Here is a 13,620-nt window from a genome sequence, read left to right as displayed (position 1 = left end):
TAGGATGACTCTTTAAGTTCTTAACCATGAAATGATGTCCTACAAAAACCAGTAGTTGGGTTGTCCGATGACTGTAATTCTTATTCATTTCAAAGCCATTCATGGTTTGAATGAGCGGTTTGGATTATCATTCACGTGCAGGCATCTACCGGTGTAGAAAGTGATGGAAGAAACTCCTGTCCTCGCTGGTGGGCCTGAGCTTCTTTCACTGTCTCTACTCTCTACTCCTATACAGCATGTGAAGAGTAGAAGTCCGCCTGGTCGGACCCTTTATTTATTGGGAACATCCAACATGTCCAATCATTCATCTGGATCGTCTATTGATTTCCAACCAATATTGGCAGGTCAAGATGAAAAAATAAATAAATAAATAAATAAAATCTCATGGATAGGATGATTCTGATCCTTGGAAAATTAGCCATCTTGTTACATCCATCCCTTTTTACAAGCCATCTGGTTAGCATAATCTTCCCCTGGTGGAGCCTACCAACTAGATTTTTCAAGATGAGGAATGGACCTCTTTTTCCTTCGCTTGATCATAACCATCCAATTTTTATATGCTTTTATAAGATGGGTTATGTTCATCTGATTTGTGTATCCTTTCCCGGTGGTTGCCAAAGGTATTATAAAATGGAGTAATCTTTATGTCTAGAGTTTGAATTTTTATAATCCTTTCTATTTTATTTCAGATAGTGGTTGTCCTATCAGATGCTTCATTTTATTTTTTTTATCACGTCGGTGAATAAGTTGTCGAATTTACATATCTAGTTCCAATGATCGATCGGTGGTTACTCTTATTATTAAATTATAGAATCTTTTCAATTTTTGTTTGATTCATATACCTTTCTCAATTTGTCATGCAAATGCCTTGCATTTTGCAGGGTATGGGATTCGCGGATCACGGTTGACCGTGACTCATCGTGATGTTCAGTGTAAAATTTCACGGTGAGCCGTGACTCACTGTGATGATAAAGGTCGATGGTCGACCATGGTGTGACTGTCAAGCTTCACAATTTTGCATGAAACAGGATATTTAAGTCCGATTTTTCATTTAGGATTCATCTAACACCAGTGTTTTCTCTCAAAGGGCAATGATTGGAAAATGGAGAGAGTTTTCTATACTTGTAAAGAGCTTTAGAATGATTTCACAAGGGATCTATGGATTTCCTAGAAATGCGCATCACAAGAAAATATCAAGAAAATATCAAGTACATCTGTAATCAAATAAGGTAAGTCTATACAACTCTTAAGGGCTTATTTGGGAGTGTGGATTTGAAATCCTCTTGTTGTGTTTGCTACTATGGATTCAGAATAAACTTTAATCCAAAAATAGCTTTGTATAGTATATTTTGGGCGGTTTGAATTTAATTACTAAATCAACTTTAATATCTCTAATTAGTAAATGTATGTAATGTTTGACACGATGGTTGTAATAATAATCCTGCTGAAACATATACTTTGCCTGAAAATGATGAAATTCCAAGTTTCGGATGGCCCACAAGCACAAGATCATGTCCAAGTTACTAACCAACGAATGCTAACCGTTGATTTACATGGACAATGTTTGGACGGTGTTGATCATCGTATTAAAGTAATTATAGTGAGCAATTGATAATCTAATTATTTTGGGATATCATTAGTGGGGTCATGTGTCCAGTAGATTAATAGTCTAGTGACACACATGTTACATATGCAACTCTTTTGAAGGATTTTAGATGTAATTCAAGCTTTCACCATAGATTCAAACCCTCTCTCCTTTTGAGAGGATTTGAAACCCCCAGTTACTTTATGGTGCCAAACAATCCGGGGATTTGAAATCCTTTCAAATCCATGGTGCCAAATGACTCTTAGGGCCTGTTTGGGAGCGTGGATTTGGAACCCCCTGGATTCGCAACCCCCAGGATTGGAAACCCCCTGGATTGGCAATCCTCTCGGTGTGTTTGGCACCCTGGAGTGTGAATCAACTTTAATTCAAAAATACCTATACATGGTATATTTACAGGGGTTTGAATTTAATTACTAAATCAACTTTAATATCCCCAATTAGTGAGATATATAATTTTTGACACTATGGTTGTGATAAGCCCGCTAAAATATTTGCTTTGCCTAAAATTGATGAAATTCCAAGTCTCAGATGGACCGCAAGCACAACATCATGTCTGAGTGACTAACCAATGATTTTTAATCGTTGATTAGTATGGACAATGTTTGGACGGTGCTGGACAATATTTGGACGGTGCTGATCTATATAAACAATGTTTGGACGGTGCTGATCATCGTTAGTGGGCCATGTGCCTAGTAGAATGATAGTGTACAGTGACATACATTTATACCTGTAACTATTGAAATGATTTTAGGTGTAATCCAAGCTCTCACCTTGGATTACAAACCCCCTCAAAGAGGGGATTGGGAACCCCCTGGATTGGCAATCCCCAGTTGCTTTATGCTGCCAAACGACCAAGGGGATTTGAAACCCCCTCTAATCCCCTCCAATCCCCTCCAATCCAAGGTGCCAAACGACCCGTTAAGGTTTTGATTATAATCAATCTTTGTCATTTTGTGTCGTAGTTTATTTTTTCGTGCAATAATTTTTTCACATCAACTATTATTGTGTTTGAGATTGTTTGTTTTTAGTTTGGTTATCTTGTGTTATTATGTTGTTCTATCTTCACTTATCTTGCTTTCACACCATTGCTTATAATTTGATATGGGTTTGTTGTTAGCTGAGGTTTACATCATTGTGATGCGATATAAATCAGATTCACTCACAATACAATTCAAATAACAAAATTGATTAGATTATCCCACGTCGTGTAACAACTTTGATCACATCCCTAACAAGCACAGAAAGGTGGTCATGTGCTAACATGGCACATGTGAGCCAACTAGGAACATCCCTGACCCTAAATCCGGCCAATCCTACTAATCACGTGGACCACACCCGCATGAGCAAAATAGATAAAGAGTGCAAAGAAATCATATATAGCCCATATTTAACATACATGCATGGTCCACCTGATAACTGGTACAATCTGGATTTCATGACAGGGAATGTATCATCGGTCCCCTCTGGTAAATAGGCCAGTCCCTCACACGTATATCAAGTAGTGTGAAGATGCACCTCCCACTTCTCCTGTTGCACATTACACGGATTAGAAAGATTTGATAGATGTCAGGACTCAAATCTCACTCCCTCCCCACAAAGACCAACCGTAGATGGGCCATATGTTAAAAAGACACTGCTCAAATGAACCTAGCTGCCGACGGATGGAATCTCTACTTTTTAGTGCAGCCCCACATCTGACGTGCATGAGGCCCTTTTGTTACCGAGTCATGTCAGGACTACAGGGGATTCCGGTTGCAGGCAATTCTAAGTCCATATTGACCGCTGGTTGCAAGTCTTCTCTATCGACATCGTAATCCCCCAAACACAATCCATAAGTGGCTAAGATTACTCAACTGGTGTGATTTTAGGTTATTCCACCCACGCTTACCCAACAAATGAAAGGTCCAGATCTCTTACGCGTTTCCCACATAAATAGATATGCTAGCTTTTAACACTGGATTTACGAGTAAACATGAAACTGTTACCTCGACCAATTTCCAAAGCATTTGTAGAATCATTGGGATCATGCAATAACGTAATTTTTTAACTTCTCAAAAAAAAAAATTAAAAAAAAAAAATCCAATAACGTAATTTTTCAGACTAACCGGCCATCAAAGGTCAGTCGCATGTGATGGAAGGTCCAAGTCCATAGACCACATGGCTAGAATCATCCTCCCGGAGTGATTTTTCCATGGGATGACAAACCAAAATACAGGCCTGGCATGATGAATGCTCCCATCATTGATCTAAACCTTTTCTAATATAATAAATATGAACCATCCATTCTCTAGTGATTGGCCATGTGATTATGATCATTTGATCAACGTGGTTTTTGAGAGGAATAAGCAATTAAAAAAGGTGGGTCACACATGAGGGGCAGTAAACGACCAGACCTTTTCTAATATAATTGAAACAGACCATCCATTCTGCTAACCATCAATGAGATGGTTAGTGTATCACCTGGTCAAAGTGATTCTTGATATAGATGGGCCATCAAAGATGAATTTCACATGATTGACAAATCAATAACCAGGCCTCTATAAGGGTATAATCAATATGGATCATCCATTTCACTTTGGATAGTACCTCTCAACCACTTCTTTTTCTTTTCTTTGAAATGGCAGCAGTAGTTTTATCAGAAACCAAGCAAAAGAGAGTTACAATCTCCTCTTTACTACAGCCAACAAATGTTAGATCCCAAAGCCCATTATGCAACTTTATCCTTTGCAGTCTGAAAGTACCAAGATGACGTCTCCATTCAATTGTTGGACATCCAGTTGCTACGCTCCTTCCAAATCATTCCATTCCTATCACAATAAAATTCTTATCACCAAAAAACTGCATTGAAAAGACTATCTTGGTTTTACTAATTTTCGGCCCCTGGATTCTCAAGCTTTCCTTCAAACCCCTCCAATTTTAGCAATTGCCATCCCTAGTCTCGTCTACCAAAACCATGTCATCAGCACACAATATACGTATCAAGGGACCTCAGCCTATAATAACTAAAAAGAGAGATGGGCTTAATCACTGACCCTTAATGAAGATTGGTGCAACCCGGTTATTGAGTCGATGAGATATCAATACCCAGATTGCAATATATATATATGGGAAAAGGTTCTATGCGGTCGAGCTCATGGGAACTCCCCATGAGATCGAGCTGTTTGGGCCCCACCATGATGTATATCGAACATCTACCCCATCAGTCAGATTCACAATTCCATAGTGGGCCTAGGGCTTAAAAATCAAGTCAATCCATGACTTTTGTGGGCCACACCACATACAAAAGTTGAGAGTGGTTACCCTCCATTAAAACATTCATAATCATTTTTTGGACCCACCAAGATGTGGTTCACAGACCAAGGTTTAGACACATCCAAATTTCAGGTGGGCCCCACCAAGTGCTTTTATATGTTTTGGGCATGCTTCACATGATTTTAGATGGTATGGCCCACGGGAGTTCCGTATACGGCTGATTTTTGGGATATCCCATAATTTAAAGGGAACCCATCAAATGCACGGTGTTGATGTTCAACATACATCATGGTGGGGCCCACACAGCTCGACCTCATGGGAAGTTCCCTTGAGCTCAACCGCGTAGAACCTTTTCGCTATATGTGGAGAGAGAGAGAGAGAGAGAGAGAGAGAGAGAGAGAGAGAGAAAGAGAGAGAGAACTTTATTGATATCAACATTCTTTTTTTACTAAAATTTTAACAAAACTCGCACTTGAAAAAACATTTGAATGACTAACTCATAGGCCACCATCCATTATTATAGATCCTAAATGAATCTTTAACTAAAATCCCCTAATTAAGAGATTGATTTCAAATCAATCACAATTTATTTCAAACCAATCCAATTTTCCTTAATATGGTAAAAGCCTAATAATAAAAAGCTAACATATAAATTAATTATATCTCTAAATCAGCCCCATATCTTCAATCATATCGATCACATCCCCTTCATATCTTCAATCACATAAATCACATCTTTAAATCAGGCACCCATATCTCCCAAAAATAGTAAATTACAATAATTGATTTAGGCCCTTAAATCTGTAAATAGTCAGCCCAAAAATCAGCACATGTTAGGCTCTACGATGGACCATGGGCCTATATCTTGTTGAGCCCTATAGTGTCCCTAGATGAGCTTAAGTGGGTCTACAGTGGACCCGGATGAGCCTAAGGGGCTGTTTCCCTGAATCAAAGATCCACTGAAATCAGTCTCACCACTGACTATTCCCACTTTGTAATGACACCCTTGTAGATGTCTTTAACAATGCCTATATGTCCCCATTCTCATCCACCACATAACTTCCCCAGGTACTGCAGGGCACATGATATCTCCACACCAATAAAAACCATATCTAGATTCCATCTCATCTCTATAAGTTTTCATCAACTAAGTAGAAAACAACTACATTTGTTGATCTCCCTATCATGAAGCTGAATTGATTTTATGATATCCTTGTTTCCTGTCTTAATCTCCGTTCTACCGATCTCCCAAAAATCATAGCGTGACTCGTCAGGTTGGCCCTAATAGTTGGTGCAACTTTGTGCATATACGTTATTATTTGTAATAGGATTAAGACATTGTAAGGCTTCTCCTCCTCCCTACTGGCATTTTATTTGGCTGGTAAGTCCAACACAGTTTAATGTTCGAGCTCGGGACCTTTCAAGGCCTGACAATTGCTTCCCAAGCTTTTTCTGCCACTTCTTTTCAGTTCAAATTACAAGGGGAGGAATTATATGATCCTCAACCTGAGGATATGCATGTTATCCTCAGGGCCTCAGTTGGCATGAATGGGCCCTTGGTTTTGTACTCCAAACCACTGATTGGGTGGGCCCTACAATAGACGAATCCTTAGAGTGACAATCGCGCATCACAATGTCATGCGGCATATGAGTCCGGCATGACAAACACCACAAGATGATTAAAGGGGTATATTTTTGCATTCTAACAAAAGCATGAAATCACTTTGGAATACCACATTCTTTGCTCGCTTCTTGTGAGCCTTCTAATAAATATTTGTCATCTCTCTCAAAAAAAAAAAGAGCGAGCATAAAATCGCTTCAGAATAGAATGTTAATGTGCCAAAAACCACAAATTTGTTAGTGTTGAAGCATGTGGACAACACTGACCTGATACATTTACAAGTGCAGTTTGCACTCCAGTATGCTACAACTACGTTTTTCATGCTCAACTAGTCCTACAATGAGTACCGAAATCTGTTACGGTAGGTTTAGTCCATTTTCGAATTCTTTGGTTCCCTTCTTTTTTGGTTGATTACATTGATTCACTCAAATTTTCACCATAACCCCTCAATTCCATATGCATGGCATCTCATACATGTTTAAGACTTAAACATGCATAGTACATGAAATACAATACTTCCAAGGGTGCCTCATCAACATAGCTTTGTCCCTGCTATTTGGGATCAGCTTTACTAATCTTGTATCAGCAATCAGACTCGTCCCAGGCCCTATCAGGGTAAGCTAAATGCAGGAAGTGTTTTTAAGTCCACCTCAACTCTTTTAGTTTGTAATAAATAATGGTTTTGATGTGGTAACATACACCAGTTTAAAAAGCATGCATATGTGCCATGGATGCCGCCCTTTCATAACAATGATTCCTTGCATTTTCGTTGCCCGCTGGAGCTAACAAGTACATGCTATGTCCTCAACTACAACTGAATCCAACATGGCTCTACCATTTCAATGTTTCAACCACTGGTACCTCACATTGACTTCGCAGGAATGTTTTGTGGCAAGGTGGTGCTTCCTCCCGGAAATTCCCTCTGATGAATTGGAAGGAAGTTTGCTCCTCGATCGCAGCAGGGGGGGCTGGTATCAACGATTTAGAGTTGCCCTCTTAGGCAAATGGGCCCGGAGATTTGGTCTTGAGGAGGAAAGTCTATGGAGGGATTTTCGGCTAAATATAGGATGGTTCCCCTCGGCTGGACTAAGCCCTCCTTGTACAAGGCTTCCAACCTACAAAAAGGCATCACAAGAGTGGCCTCTCAAGTGTTTGTTAATCTGAAAATTTCCCTTGGAGATGGGTCATGGGTCTAGGATCAGATTTTGGTCCGAATCCCGGTGTGGTCATTCCACTCTTGCCCAGGACTTTCTGGCTCTTGCCTTTGTATATCCCTCGTTGGACATCACAGTGGCAGAGTGCTCTTCTGGGGAAGGAGAGGGTGTTTGGACTCCTCCGTTTAGGAGGAATCTGACCAACTCAGAAATTCAAGATCTCACAACTCTTCTCCTTCGTCTGCAGGGTCTTTTCCTGTCTCCAGAAGCTAAAGAGTCTGGTCTTTGGCTTCCTCGGGTCCTTTCTCGATGCGGTCATTCTACGGTTCCATCTCTTCCTGGCACTCATCTTCTTTTTGCCACACGGGAGCAGCATGGTCATATGGAGCTCCTCCTAAGGTGGCAGCTTTTGCTTGGTTGGCAGGTTTTAACAATTGATAACCTGAGGAAAAGAGGGATGTGTCTCCGAAACGTTTGCCTTCTCTATCTAAGAGATGCCGAGACGATTAATCACCTCTTTCTCCATTGCGTTTTCTCTTCAATATCTAGCATAAAGTCTTTCAACGTGCTCGCATAGCATGGGTAATGCCAGAGTCCATTGATAGCCTCTTCTGCATCTGGCATGCTGACTCTGGAGGGCTGATTGGGAAGAAAAGATGGAGAATTTTTCTCCTTGCAGTTTTCTGGGCAGCGTGGAATGAGAGGAACTATCACTGCTTCCAGAACAAGAGTGTTTCCTCGGCTGGGGTTTTCAATAGGGAACTCTTCTTTTTAAGAGATTGGGATCCTTGGCTCTCTGGATGGTGTTGGTTTGCCCCAGACATGGGTCTGGGCTTGTTGTACTCTTTTTCTTGATTTTTTTCCTTTTCTTTTTTGTTTCTTTTCTCGTTTGTTTTTCTATAGTTTCTGTTTCATTTTGTTCCCCTTCACTGTGTTTTTTTTTTTTTTTTTTTTTTTTGTTTTGCTTCTATTTTCTTATTAATAATTCCACATTGAAAAGAAAAAAAAAAAAAACATTGATATTTGGATCTGTCAGAAAGGTGGAATACACCAATGAGAAGCGCAGACAATCAAATTATGGCAAGGATCCCCCTTCCCCACACATCCCACAGGCTCAGAACATTGATCATCGAATGGGCCTCTTGTGTTTCTAAGCTGAGGGATTGTAATTTTGATTTTCTTGGGTAGTGTTCAGGTCGCCTTCTCAATGTCCCCTTCGTAGTTTTTTGCTCTCTTAATAAAATCTTCATTATCTATCAAGAATAAAAGATCCCCCTTCCCCAACACTTGAAATCTCAATCTATCGGATCCCGATTTGTGCCCATTATAGATCTGCTAACAATCACAGCTTTTCGATAACTTTTAAGCATTATCTTACAGAATCGAGAATAGTTTTCAAGGTCCTCGCAGGGTTTAATATTGAAAATTTAAACTAAAAGCCTATGGATGTGAGTTTAAACGTGGACAGAAGCGTTAAAACAGAAGGCATTCAATTTCTGTTATGACATCAAAGATATTTAACAAAATAACTATAGCTAGGGGTGTACACGGGTCGGGCCGAGTCGAACTGGCCTCAGCCCGTCCAGGCCCGTTCAACAGCCGCACCAGGCCCGAACCCGGCCGGGCCTGGTCACCGGGCCAACATCACCAGCCCGAACCCGGCCCGGCAGCAATCGGGCGAGTTCGGGCCGAGTTCGGGCCAGTTTCGAACCTTCGAGTTCGGGCCAGTTTCGAACCTTATGGCAAGTTTATGGGAAGGGCTTTGGTAGGTAATCCGCGTCCCATTATAATTTACAAGTTCATAAAAGAGAGGATATATTATAATTTTACTATATTTACATGCATTTGACAAAGCATAAAATAAAACATTTCATACAAACTGAATACAGTCATACACTACTAACTACTGTCAAGGAGATTCATCTGAGCCCGAGCTGCTACATAAATCTTCGTATACGTACTCATTCACCTCTCCCTCTTCAGAAGGTGGAGATAGCTTTTTATCGCCCTCCTCTTGTATAGTTTGAATTAGATTTTTCAAACTATGTTTGTGAGAAGATTTATACGTAGTTCCCAACGTCCTGTAAAACGCACCCAGACTGGAGAGAAATTTAGCTGAATTCTTACTATTTTTCTCTTTACCCGTGCAGCTTGAACCTGCTTCGACATCATGTGGTCTTGGAGGACGTCGCTGATGTGTAGAAGCTTCTTCCATACTGCGCTTTAAGGCGAGTTGAAATTGTTCTTCTTCCAATGCTAATAGTTTAGCTTCCTTCTCTGCCTCAGAAAGTTTAGATTGAGGAGTGGAAGCTTTTTTGTTTGAATCAAGAACTGCTTGGAAAATAACTTGGATTTCTTTTGAGGCTTTAGGACATGGTCTTGCATCTCCACCCCGACAGGATAAGTGTAATCTAAGCCGATTAGTTTTATTAACAAACTTGGCTCCACACAAATTACACAAAATCTTGAACTTTCCAGACTTTGGAGAATGGACTAAGGAACCATAGTCCCAAACGTTAATCGATGGTTCGCTTGAAGACATATCTACATATTGTGTTGGAAAAGTATTTTAGGCTCTTTAACAATGATGAAATATCGATATAAGATAAAAGCAATTTATGGATTAAAAAATAATAAAAGTCAACATAACTGATAAATAAAAATAAAAGTCAGTAAACAGATGTAGAAATGCATTGCGCAACTTGCATAACATCCATCAACATAACAGATAAATAAAAATAAAAGTCACAGACAGATGTAGAAATGCATTGCGCAGCTTGCATAATATCCTTCAACATAACAGATAAATAAAAATAAAAGTCAAAAGAGTACCCATTACAACATTTGCAAATTCAAATAAACTAAGAAGATCATAACATCCATCCCAAACATCCATCATATTGCTGTTGTTTCATGTGTTGCGGCTTCATTCACATTCTCCTCATCTTCTTCATCAAGAACACCTCCTAGACTTGGACGCAACCAATCTTGTGTACAAATTAATGCTTCTACCGTATCTGGTGCAAGGGAACTTCTAGTCTTGCTCACGACCCTGCTCCCTGTGCTAAACGCAGATTCCGATGCCACTGTTGAAATAGGAATTGATAAAATATCTCGTGCCATCGTCGATAGTGTAAGATATTTTCCTTCACTAACTCGCAATTTCCACCATTCCAAAACATCAAACTCTGAATCCTGCCGTAGTATGACCGACTCTTTGAGATACATGTCTAACTCTGATTCTTTCGTGCTTGTGTTTGTATTTTCTTTTTCTAAGAAAGACATGAAATCATCATCGTCAAAGCTTGAAGCAACTTGCGATCTAACTTCAGAAACGCTTGGTGTGGACACTGTGGTTATGTACGCATTGTACAATGCTTCAATTGCGTCACGAACCTTCGAGGTTTCAGATATTGCCTTTTCAGTAGGATAAATCCTCGTGAAGATATACTTAACATAACTCATCTTGCGCCGAGGATCAAGAACAACAGCTAAAGACATTATCAGGTGACAATCATCCCAGTACTTATCGAACTTCATTTGCATACCACCTGTCATGATTTGGAGAAAAAATGGACCGTCATCAGCAGCTTTCTTCAAGGCATCCTTGATCCTCCACACAGATGGAAGAAACATATTTGCTGTAGGAAACTTATTGCCAGAAAATATTTTCGTGCAATCATAAAAAACCTTCAAAAATTTGTGAACTTCTTTTGCTTTGCTCCAATCATCATCAGTAGGCAACCAAGCATATGTTCTATCACGCGCTGCATATTCTGGAAAGGCATGTTTCAATTCCAGAGCTGAATCCAACATCTCAAAAGTGGAATTCCAACGCGTGCATACATCTAGCTTCAACGTTTTTGGAGACGTCAAATTCAAACGTTGGACGATGTCATTCCATATACTCAATCTTGACGGCGAGCCTCTTATGTACTTCACACTCTCCCTCACATTCTCTATAGTTTGGTCAATTGATCTCAACCCTTCTTGTACAATTAAGTTGAGAATGTGTGCACAACACCGAACATGAAATATTTTTCCCTCAAAAAATAAACTGTCGGGTGCCTTGAACTGGTTACGTAAGAATTGTATGACACTGTCATTTGTCGAAGCATTATCTAAAGTTAATGAACTGACTTTTTTTCAATGCCCCAATCTCGTAGACAGTTGTAAATGCAATCTGAAATAACCAGACCGGAATGGGGAGGTGGAAGGTGGCGAAAGTTCAATATTCTCTTACAGAGTTTCCAATTTTCATCAACATAGTGTGCAGTCAATGAAATGTAACCCTTTCTTTGATTTTGCGCCGTCCACATATCAGACGTCAAGCTTACCCTTGAAACCGAATCTAAAACTGCTTTCAGCTTCATTTTCTCACTGGCATACATCTTCATGCACTCCCTCTTCACAATAACACGGGAGACCTTCTCAAACTGAGGATTAAGGTATTTGTTGTATCCCATAAATATTTCACTCTCTACCATCTTAAATGGCTGCTCATCAATGATAATAAGCTTTGCAAACCACTCCTTTAGTTTCTCTTTTTCAAACTTATGAGTGGTAAGCGTACCTTCAGAACCAGATCCTTCGGACTTTGTAAATGATAGCAATTGTTGGCCTGAACGTGGAAGTCTAGGTCTCCTTGCACAGCTTTGTCTATGTCTGTTTAAATGAGACGTCGACCCCCCGACACTTTTGGTATATAGACTTTTGCAGTGCATACATCTAATCTTAGGGACATTGTTAACTACTACTTCTTCAAAATCATCCCAGACAGCTGACCGTTTCTTTCCTTTGTTTGCAGCTGGAGACCCATCTCCCTCAACAACAAGTGGTAAAGTGGCTGACGCACCGGCACCAGCACTAGGGTTAGGTTGGACTTCATCCTCACTAGCCATATCTAAAGATATGAAACAATTTCATTTATCCTTATACCTTAGTAAAGAATTTCCTAAGCTGATAAATCAGTTACATATTCAATGTTGGATAGATAGTAATGTTTTCATTATTTAATTTAAATGCTACGCCAAAATTTCGACACCATCTCCCCTTATCTCTCCAGAATATATTAATCTTGTATTTGATTCACACATCAACTATCCACACAAAGTGTGGATATTTGATGAGGAAGTAAATGCAAGAAATATATCCAGAGAGAATTAGGAGAGACGAACCGAAACAAACATGTGCATTTAAAGTAGAATAAATGAAAATATTAATATCTATCTAATATTGAACTGTCCAAAAAGGAACAATTACGTAAGAATTTCTATGCATCTATGAACACACTCAATCTATGTCTGGCAACATAGAAATCCTCAAATGGGTAACTGATTATCCTATATTATAACAAAAATATAAAAAATAATTAAATCAGTTACCCATTCAATATTGAATAGATAGTAATGCTTTCATTATTCAATTTAAATGCCACGCCAAAATTTCAACAGCATCTCCCTTATCTCTCCAGAATATATTAATCTTGGATTTGATTCACACGTCAACTATCCACATAAAGTGTGGATATTTGATGAGGAAATAAATACAAGAAATACATCCAGAGAGAATTAGGAGAGACGAACCGAAACAAGCATGTGCATTTAAATTAGAATAAATGAAAACATTACTATCTATCCAACATTGAACTGTCCAAAAAGGGACAATTTGAGAATTTCTATGCATCCATGAACACACTCAATCTATGTTTGGCAACATAGAAATCCTCAAATGGGCAATTGATTATCCTATACTACAACAACAAGAACAAAAAAATTAAAAATGTATCTAATAAACAATTGGTATAAACATAGATTAAGACTAACTAACAAAAACAGAAAACATTTGTGATAAAAGATTTCATGTGGAGCTTTCTAGTATATACTATATACTCATACATGAAGTCCTATTTAAATGCAAAAGAAGATTTAGGTACATGTGTGATGCATACAGAAGCTGAGTGCGTACCAAGGCAATATCCATACCGC

This window comes from Magnolia sinica, chromosome 4, assembly GCF_029962835.1.
Source record: "Magnolia sinica isolate HGM2019 chromosome 4, MsV1, whole genome shotgun sequence".
Lineage (NCBI taxonomy): Eukaryota > Viridiplantae > Streptophyta > Magnoliopsida > Magnoliales > Magnoliaceae > Magnolia > Magnolia sinica.
Note: the sequence above shows the minus strand (reverse complement) of the source record.